Source organism: Hypanus sabinus, chromosome 4 (genome assembly GCF_030144855.1).
Source record: "Hypanus sabinus isolate sHypSab1 chromosome 4, sHypSab1.hap1, whole genome shotgun sequence".
Classification (NCBI taxonomy): domain Eukaryota; kingdom Metazoa; phylum Chordata; class Chondrichthyes; order Myliobatiformes; family Dasyatidae; genus Hypanus; species Hypanus sabinus.
The window spans coordinates 97,608,418-97,619,470 of NC_082709.1; the positions used below are offsets into that span (position 1 = coordinate 97,608,418).

The 11,053-nt window shown below is 42.6% G+C and overlaps 1 protein-coding gene across 4 annotated transcripts in view; it reads right to left on the bottom strand.

Moving 5' to 3' along the window:
• The window catches only part of LOC132393013 (AP-1 complex subunit sigma-2), a 75,066-nt gene extending 64,060 nt beyond the window's left edge, over positions 1 to 11,006 (bottom strand). For all 4 annotated transcript variants that reach the window (XM_059967702.1, XM_059967703.1, XM_059967705.1 and 1 more), the window contains exon 1: positions 10,850 to 11,006. The gene's annotated coding sequence lies outside the window, so the exon portion shown is untranslated. The remainder of the gene's footprint in view (positions 1 to 10,849) is intronic.
• Positions 11,007 to 11,053: the final 47 nt, after the last annotated feature.

Consider the following 11,053-nt stretch of genomic DNA (forward strand, 5'->3'; position numbering starts at 1 on the left):
CTTGCATTTTTCGTACTCCATAAGCACCTCATTTGTTCTTACCTGCCTATACCTGCTGTGCACTTCCTTTTTTCTCTTAACCAGGGCCATAATATCTCTGAAAACCAAGGTTCCCTACACTTGTACTCTTTACCTTTTATTCTGACAAGCACACAGACTGTGCACTCAAAATTTCACTTTTGAAGGCCTCCCACTTACCAAGTATACCTTTGCCAGAAAACAGCCTGTCCCAATCAACATTTGCCAGATCATTTCTGCTACCTTTCCCCAATTTAGAAACTCTACCCACAGACCAGACCCATCTTTTTGCATATTTACTTTGAAACTAATGGCATTGTGGACACTAGATGCAAAGTGTTCCCTACACAAACTTTTGTTCCTTGCCCTCATTCTGCAACCCCTCCCCCCCCATTCCCCACTGACCTTTTACTTCTCACCTGCCTATTATTCTCCCTGGGTTTTCTCCTTCCCTTTCTCCTCTGGTCCACTCTCCTCTCTTATCAGATTCCTTCCTCTCCAGCCCTTGACCTTCCCCACCCACTTGGCTTCACCTTTAGCTAGCCTCCTTCCACCTTTTTATTCAGGCATCTTCGCCCTTTCTTCCCAGTCCTGAAGAAAGGTCTCCAGCCAAAATGTTGACTGTCTATTCATCTCTATAGATGCTGCCTGATCCACTGAATACCTCCAGCATTTTACATGTGTTGCTCAGGTTTAATATCACAGGCATATGTCATCAAATTTGTTGTTTTACAGGAATACATAACAAAATGTAAATTACAGTACATTTTTTTTAAAGTTAAATTAAATAAGTAGGACAAAAAAAAGTGAAGTTGTGTTTATGTGTTCAATGTCTCTTCAGAAATCTGATGGCCGGGGGGGGGGGGGGGGGGGTGAGTGAAGAAACTATTCCTGAATTGTTGAGTGTACACATTTAAGCTCCTGTACCTCATCTGATATCTGATGGTAGCAATGAGAAGACGACATGTGCTGGGTGATTGGAGTGCTTCATGATAGATGTCTCAAAAAGGAAGCATTGCATTATGAAGATATGAAGATGTCCTGGATGCTGGGGAGGCTGCTGCCCATCATAGAGCTGACTGAGTTTGCAGCTTATTGTGATCCAGTGCAGTGCCCCTCCCCCATACCAGTTGGACATATAGCCAGTTAGAATTTCTCCACAGTACATCTGTAGAAATTTGCAAGTGTCTCACTGTTGCCATTAGGAATGAGGTACAGGACCCTCAGGACACATGCCACCAGGTTCAGGAACAGTTCCTGGCTCTTGATTCTAAGGGGATAACCTCACTTCACGCAACTTCACTCACACCAACACTGAACTGCTCCCAAAACCTGTTCTCACCATCAAGGACTCAGTATTTCATGTTCTCGATATTTATTGCTTACTTATTAATGTTTGATTTTTGTTGTTTCTTTTATTAACTGTGAATACCCACAAGGAAATTAATCTCAGGGTTGTACATGCTGAAATATGTACTTTGATAAGAAATTTACTTTAACTCACTCCTGTACATCACCTCAGCACCATCTGATATTCTGCTAACAATTGTGTCATTAGAAAATATATCCATGGCATTTGAGTTGTGCTTAGCCACACAGTCATGGGTGTAGAGAGAATAGAGCAGCAGGATAATCACACATCCTTGAATGTGCTTAAGCTGGTGTTGATTGTCAGTGAGGATGTGTTATTTCCAATCCTCACTGACCTGATGAGGAAGTCAAGCTGAAGTGGGAGGTACAGAGGCCCAGGTTTTGAAGCTTTTAATTAGTACTGAGGTATTGTGTTGAATGTTGAGTTCTAATCAATAAACAGCAGTCAGAGGTACATATTACTGTTGTTCAGGTGGTCAAAGGCAGAGTGGAGAGCCAGTGTGATTGCATCTGCTGTCAACCTATTTTGCCTATCAGCAAACTGCAGCAGGCTCGGATCCTTGCTTAGACAGGTATTTATTTACACTGGTTTACAACCTCTCAAAGCACCTCAGTGATGGCAATGCAACTGTCTGATAGTTGTTCAGGCAGCTCACCCTGCTCTTCTTGGGCACTGGAAGGATCGTCACCCTTTTGAAGCAGATGACCTCTGATAACAGCAAAGAAAAGTTGAAAATGTCCTTTAACACTCCCAGTTTGCACAAGTTTTCAGTGCCTACCAAGTACACCATTGGGGCCTAATGCCTTGCAAGGGTTCACCCACTTGAAAGCTGTTCTGATGTCAGCCTCTGAGACATATCACAGGGTTGCAAGATGCTGTAGGGATTTGTACAGTGTAGTCTTATTCTTCCTTTCAAAGCATGCACAAAAGGTGTTGAGTTCATCTGAGAGTAAAGCATCAGCCATTCATGTTAGGTTATGCCCTGTAGAAAGTAGTGGTCTGCAAACTACGGCAATGCTGACTTGCCTCTGTTTCAGTCTCCAACTTCAATCAGAATTGTTTCTTCTTACTCTTAGAAGAGCCTTTCACAAGTTTGTACCTGAACTTCTTGTATAGTTCTGGATTACTAGTCTTGAACGCCACAAGCCTATCCGCCTGCAGATTGCAAACCCCCTTGTTCATCCACAGCTTTTAGTTTGGGTACATCCATTATGTTCTCAAAGGCACACAATCATCCACACAGGTACTGATGAAGTCAGTGACAAATGCGGCATATTAAAGGTGAATTCCTGAACATTGTACAGTTCACTGATTCAAAGCAGTCCTTTAAATGCTCCTCCACCTCCCATGCCCACAACACAGGTACTGCAGTCCTCAGTTTCTAGCTGTATACTGGTAGTAGTAGTACAGCCAGGTAATCAGACTTGCCTAAATGCAGGTGTAGAATGGCATAGTAAAAATTCTTGGTGGTTTAAACAGAAGTCAGGTATGTTGGCTACTCTGGTTCCACTGGTGAAATGTATGGTGGTAGCTGGTCAGACTTCAAGCCCATCTCGTTGGAACTCCCCACAATGATTGGAAAAGCTTCAGAGTGCAGTGTTCGTTACTGCTGATTACCATGTTCAGTTCCTCCAGTGACATTGGCAGGAGTAGAATGTACACTCCTACCAGGATAATGGTAGAAACTCCCTCAGAAGACAAAATGGACATCACTTGACTGCCAGATGTTCCAGGTCGAGTAGGATTGAGACAGAATCACTACATCTGTGCACCATGATGAGTCTATCATGAAGCACACTGTCTCCACTACCTTTAAGAGACTCCACTGTCCTGTCCATGTAATGGATAGTGAAGCCCTCAGGCTCCAGAGCTGCATCTGAAATGGTAGGGGTGAGCTACGTTTCCGCAAGATATAGGAGCAGAATTAGACCAATTGGCTGATCAAGTCTACTCTGCCATTTCATCAAGCCTGATCCAATTTTCCTCTCAGACCCAAACTCCTGCATTCACCCCATATCCCTTCATGTCCTGACCAATCAAGAATCTATCAGCAACTGCCTTAAATATACACAAAGGCTGCACCTCCACAGTTGTCTGTAGCAAAGAATACAGATTCACTCTCTCTGGTTAAAGAAATTCTTCCTCATCTCCATTCTAAAAGGATGCCCCTTTATTCTGAGGCTGCATCCTCTGTCTTAGACTCTCCCACCACAGGAAACATCCTCCCCACATCCACTCTATTAAGGGCTTTCACCATCTGATAGATTTCAATTAGGTCACCCCTCATTCTTCTGAATTCCAGTAAATACAGGCCAAGATCCTTTCAATCCCAGAATAGTTTTTGTGAACCTTTGAACCCTCTTCAGTTTCAACACATTCTTCTAAGGGGCCCAAACCTGCTCACAATACACCCAGTGAGGCTTCACCATTGCTTTATAAAGTTTCAACATTACATCTTTGCTTTTATATTCTAGCTTTCCTGAAATGAATGTTATCATTGCATTTGCCTTCCTCACCAGACTCAACCTGCAAATTAACCTTTAGGGAATCCTGGACAAGGACTCCCAATGCCCCAGCACCTCAATTTTTTGTATTTCTCTCCACTTAGAAAATAGTCTCTTTCTTTTCTTCTACCAAAGTTCATGACCATACACTTCCCAACACTGTATTCCATCTGCCATTTCTTTGCCTATTCTTCTAATCTGTCTAAGTCCTTCTGTAGCCTCTACTTCAGAACTATCTGCACCTCCACCCATCTTCACATTGTCTTCAAACTGCAACAAAGCCATCAATGCCATCATCCAAATCACTGACATTTAACGTAAAAAGAATCAGTCCTAACACTAGTCACCAGCAGCCTGTCAGAGGTGGCTTCCTTTATTCCCACTCTTTGCCTCCTGCCAACGAGCCACTGTTTTATCCATGCTAGAATCTTTCCTGCAATACCAAGGGCTCATAGCGAAGAAAAATTTCCGTGAAGAAAAGTACACAGCAGCTCCTGATGTCCCTCTGGTACTGCAATCTTGCTTCAAGGTCTTCAATTTTATTTTCCAGAGACTATCTTCACTAGCAAGATGGTAGGAAGTGGGGGCCTTGCATTTCAATCTTACTTGCAACCCAGCACAGTTTCCACATTTCCTTTTTCCCTTTAGGGAAAATACATTCACAACCTATGTCTGCAGTCCAGGGTACACAGATTTTGAGGATCGATACAATTTTTAAACAATCAACTGTGGATTTCAGCTGTAATCCTGAGTGGGAATATTTAATGATTCCTTTCAGAGCTGCAACAAAAAGCTGACAATTTCAATCCAAAACTGACTTGATGATAGGAAACGGAGGGTAGTGGTGGAAGATTTGTGTTGGATGGAAAGACTGACCTGTAGTGTATAGCATTTCAGATATGTTAATGACTTGGGTGTAAATACACAAGTCTACCTATTAAAATTGTTGTGAATAGCAAGGAAGATTGTCAAAGGCAACAACAGGCTATCAATCGGATGGAAAGCTGAGTGTTAGCAGACGGATTTTAAATCTATAAATAAATTGAAAAGTCAAATGCATACTTGGCAAACAGTAGACCACTAAGGAATATTAAACAGAGACATCTTAAAGTTTAAAGGCACAGTTTGCAAAAAATGGGTAGTATGGCACGTGCCTTAATTAGTTGGCATATTGAAAAGAAAAGTTAACAAGTATGTTGCAACTTCACAAAACACAGATCAGAACACTGTGCTGCACAGTAGGAAGGTCATGATTGCATTCAATAAAGTGCCGAGGAGGTTCACCTGCATTGGAACACTTGCATAATGGAGACACAGCTTGTTTTCCCTGAGTGGAGATGGTTGAGGGATAATCTGATAGAACTATACAAGATAGAGTCATCAAAAACATACGACATTCATTTAAGAAGCAAGAAACACATTTTAAATACAATCTGAGGGGAACCTTTTTCTTTAAAAAATTAAGAACTCATCGATATCTGAAAAGCACTGCTAGAAGTAGTGATGGAATGAGATCACAACTACTATGTTTGAGGCATTTGAACAGGTAGCTGAAAATAACAGCACCAGCATGCTGCAGAACTCTACAGCTATTAACTCCTGCCAGTGCTGCAAGTGTTTGGTGACAAAGTTCCAAAGGAGGCTAATGAAAAAGAGCAGAACAGCCTTTTTTATTCAAAGCTGTACGCACACACTTGGTTTTAACCTTCCACATCCTACGGTCTCCCAATCTACATCAACAGAGTGTAGATGCTCGAAGCGGTCTCCCAGTCTATGCCACTTCACTAGGACAAGCAGGATCTACCAGTGGCCACCCATTTTAATTCCACTTCCATTCCCATTCCAATATGTCTATCCAAGGCCTCCTCCACTGTCATGATGAGGTCACACTTAGGCTGGAGGAAGCCTCCAACCTGATGGCATAAATATTGATTTTTCAAACCTGGTAATGCCCCCCTCCACCATCACCATCTCCCATCCCCTTGCCTGACCATCACCTCCTCTGGGGCTGTTCCCCCTCTTTTCCTTCTTCAATGGCCTTCTGTCTCTTTCACCAATCAACTTCCCAGCTCTTTACTTCATCCCTTCCCCTCCAGGTTCTACCTACCACCCGGTGTTTCTTTCACCCATCCCACCACCTATTTTTCTCCCGTCCTGCCGACGGGTTTCAGCCCGAAACATGAACTGTACTTTTCTCTCCCCCATAGGTGTTGCCTGGCCTGCTGAGTTTTTCCAGCATTTTGTGTGTTGTCAGTATAACTGTGTCTGGCTGGCCAGTACCTGCTTATCAATTTGTATCTGGCCAAGGAATGAACTGGAAGCCAGTGCCATCAAGACCCAGAAAAAAAACATACACAAAAAAAGTTGGCAACTATTACAGGATTACTATGGTTCACAGAGTTGCCTCGCCACATTCAAAGGCAATTAAGGATGGACAATACAGCCATATTCAGAAAAATGTACAATTGAAGAAAATTGAGTGAACAAAGCTCCATTTAAACAAAAGCTCAATTTTTGTTTAAACAAAAAAACCCAACTTACTCTTTTAGAACAGTAGATGTAACTAACTTTATTAAAAAAAGACAACCTATTTGTTTAGTTCACAATAATCCACAGACAACAAAAAGCTACTGAAGGTACCCAAAAGGTCTAACAGTACTGGTGGAAGGAAACCGATGGTCAACATTTCAAGTCAAGACCCCACATCGGAGCCAAGCATTTGATACCCCAGTACTAGAAATAACTAACACCATTCATGCAGCACCAAGATGACAGGAAGCATCTGTGGAGGGAAATGGACTGTTGACATTTCAGCTTGAGACAAATCATCTCAACTAAAAGAGAGAAGGAAAATAGCCAGTGAGGGAATGCCTCTTTCACCTCAGATGGTTGAGGAAGTTTGGTATGGGCCCCCAAAGCCCAAGAACTTTCTACAGAGACACAATTGAGAGCATCCTGCTGGCTGCATCACTGCCTGGTATGGGAACTGTACTTCCCTCAATCACATAATTCTGTAGTGTGGTGCAGACAGCCCAACACATCTGCAATTGTGAACTTCCCATGATTCAGGACATTTACGAGGTCAGGTGTGTAAAAAGTGTCCATAGGATCACTGGGGACCCAAGCCATCCCAACCACAATCTATTCCAGCTGCTGCCATCTGGGAAGTGGTACCGCAGCATAAAAACCAGGACCAACAGGCTCTGGGACAGCTTCTTCCACCAGGCCATCAGACTGATTAACTCATGCTGACTTGAGTGTACTCTATTACATTGACTGTTCTATTTATTATAAATTATGATTGCACATTTAGATGGAGACATAACATAAAGATTTTTACTCACGTACGAGAATGAAGTCAATTCAATTCAGTACAGCACAGGAACAGACCCTTTGGCTCACAATGCTGTGCCAAACTACCTAAAAGGTAAATCATAAAAACCCCCAAAAACTAATCCCTCCTACATACAGTGTCCATATTCCTCTGTCTCATTTTCATGTGCCTATCTAAATATCCCTTAAAAACCTCTAATGCATTTGCCTCCACCACCATACCAGGGAGCACATTCCAAGCATCCACCATTCTCAGAGTAAACAACTTACTCCATGAATCCCCTTTGAACCTACCCCCTCTCATTTCAATGCATACCCTCTAGTATTATACCTTCCTTTCCTGGAAAAAAGCTATGCCCCGTCTATTTTATCCCTCTCAATCTTATAAACCTGTCACATCTCCCCTCAGTCTCTGCCACTCCAGAGAAAACAACCCAAGTTTGTCCAGCCTCTCATGACAGCACACACCCTCAAAACCTGGTGAGCCTCTTCTGCACCCTTTCCAGAGCCTCAACATCCTTCCTATCGTGGGCAACTCAACCAGAGGTGGCCTAACCAGTATTTTAAAGTTGCTACATAAACTCCTGACTTTAGAACTCAATGCCTTGACTAATAAAAGCAAGCATTCCATAAGCCTTCTTAACCACCTTATTGACTTGTGTAGCGCTTTCAAAGAGCTATGAACTTAGATACCAAGATCTCTCTGCTTAGCAACACTGTTAAAGGTCTTGCCCTTAACAATGTATTGTCTCCTTGCATTTGCTTTACCAAATGCGACACCTCACATTTATGGGTTAAATGCCATCTGCCATTTTTCTGTCCATATCTGCAACTGATCTGTATTGTGCTGTATTCTTTGCCAGACTTCTAAACTATCCACAATTCCACAAATCTTGGTATCATCCACAAGCTTACTTATCAATTTACAAACCCCATTTCCAGAAAAGTTGGGATATTTTCCAAAATACAAAAAAAAATCTGTGATATGTTAACTCACGTGAACCTTTACTTAACTGACAAAAGTACAAAGAAAAGATTTTCAATAGTTTTACTGACCAACTTAATTGTATTTTGTAAATATACACAAATTTAGAATTTGATTGCTGCAACGCACTCAACAAAAGTTGGGACAGAGTTAAAATAAGATTGAAAAGTGCACAGGATTTTGGAAGACTCCACATTAAGCAGGCTAATTGGTAGCAGGTGAGGTATCATGACTGGGTATAAAAGTAGCGTCCATCAAAGGCTCAGTCTTTGCAAGCAAGGATGGGTCATGGCTCACCCCTTTGTGCCAAAATTCGTGAAAGAATTGTTAGACAGTTCAAGAGGAACATTTCCCAACGCAAGATTACAGAGAATTTAGGTCTTTCAACATCTACAGTACATAATATTGTGAAAAGATTCAAAGAATTCAGAGACATCTCAATGCGTAAAGGGCAAGGTTGGAAACCACTGTTGAATGCGCATTATCTTCGAGCCCTCAGGCGGCACTGCCTAAGAAACCATCATGCTACTGTGACAATTATAGCCACCTGGGCTCTGGAGTACTTCGGAAAACCATTGTCACCTAACACAGTGCGTCACTGCATCCAGAAATGCAACTTGAAACTGTATTACGCAAGGAGGAAGCCATAAATCAACTCTATGCAGAAACGCCGGCAAGCTCTCTGGGCCCGAGCTCATCTTAGATGGACCGAAAGTTTGTGGAACCGTGCGCTGTGGTTGGATGAGTCCACATTTCAGCTTGTTTTCAGAAAAAACGGGCGTCGAGTTCTCCATGCCAAAGATGAAAACGACCGTCCTGATTGTTATCAGCGAAAGATGCAAAAGCCAGCATCTGTGATGGTATGGGGTGCATCAGTGCCCACAGCATGGGTGAAGTTGCATGTATGTGAAGATACCATTGACTCTGAGGCATATATTAGGATTTTAGAGAGACATATGTTGCCACCAAGGCGACGTCTCTTCCCGGGACATCCATGCTTATTCCAGCAGAACAATGCCAGACCACATTCTGCATGAGCTACAACAGCGTGGCTTTGTAGACACAGAGTCCGTGTGCTTGACTGGCCTGCTGCCAGTCCAGATCTATTTCTTATTAAAAATGTATGGCACATCATGAAGAGGAGAATCAGACAACGGAGACCATGGACTGTTGAGCAGCTGAAATCTAGTATCAAGCAAGAATGGACAAAATTTCCAATTGCAAATCTACTACAATTAGTATCCTCAGTTCCAAGATGATTAAAAAGTGTTATTAAAAGGAAAGGTGATGTAACACAATGGTAAACATGCCTCTGTCCCAACTTTTGTTGAGTGCGTTGCAGCCATCAAATTCTAAATTTGTGTATATTTACAAAATACAATTAAATTGGTCAGTAAAACTATTGAAAAGCTTTTTTGTACTTTTGTTAGTTAAATAAAGGTTCATGAATTAACATATCACAGATTTTTGTTTTTAATTGCATTTTGAAAAATATCCCAACTTTTCTGAAAATGGGGTTTGTACATTTTCATCCAGGTAATTTATATACATTACAAACAGAGGGTCCAGCACAGATTCTTGCAGAACATTGTTAATTACAGATCTTCAGCTCAAATAAATTCCTTAGGCCATTTCCCTGTGTTCTATGTGCAAGCCAGTCCCAAATCCAAACAGCCAATTCACCACAATGCATCCTCATCTTCTGGATCAGCCTCCTGTGAGAGACTTTATCAAACACCTTAATAAAATCAATGTAGACAACATCAACTGCTCTAGCTTCACCTGGTCTCGTCACCTGGTCAAAAACTCAATCAAGAGCTAACAAGGAATCTGTGAGGCTTGATAAGCAGATAAAGGAGGGAAAAGTGGAAATAGCAGAAGGGATCCACTTATCACTTGGTCACTCTTGCTCCATTATTTCTCTTCTTTATACTAGCCATCTCCCCTCTGCCCAGAATCTTAACCCAAAATGTCCAATTGTTAAGTTCCCTCCCGCCAGACCCAGAGATCTTCCAACACCTTGTTTGTTGTTCAAGAATCCAAGACAGTCTTTTATGGCTCCAGCCTTTTTATAATTCAAAATAATTAGATAAAAAGAGAACTGTGTGTATTAGCCTCCCAGAAAGTCTGTCAGGCACATATCAACAAGCTTACAGTCATAGACATGAAAAGAAGAGCCGTGAAGCTCGCAAATGCTTCTGACATTCAGCGGTGGAAACTCAACCAGATAAACAACCCCACTTGCTACAATAGCAGCAAGATTATGGAAATATAGCTTAATCAGAATCCGATTGAGACAAATCACTGATTTGTATAACCCACATCACAGTTGAGTCCACAGGACAAGGGGCAAGGACCAGCCATAGAATCCAGGATCTCATACACACGTCCCGGGGCCCAAGGCCCCTCGAACTGAGCTGGGCCGATAGCAGTGAAACAAGTCCACTGGCCATGACAATACGATACGCCCCTCCCCGCTGCGCAGTGTACCGCCAATGGAGGTCATGGGAGCTCAACGGCCGCCAATCTGGGGCCTACTCCCAACACACGACTCAGCCAGGAAGACACTTAGGCAACCCTCCACACGACGCGCTCAGTTAAGCAACGGGAGTTATCAGCCACAACGGACCGACTTACCTCACACAGTTTCTCCGACAATCACCCCTCAACCGACTCGGTACTCCTTCGTCTGCTTGAAACAGAACAACCTGCAGTTCCGTGTTCCCTCATCTCATTGGATCAATCGAGCGACCGGTAGCATTTCACACCATGATTGGCCGGGGTGGATGCCCGTCAGTTTCCCACGCAGGTTGGAGTTAATCGAATTCTTGCTGAGTAGGG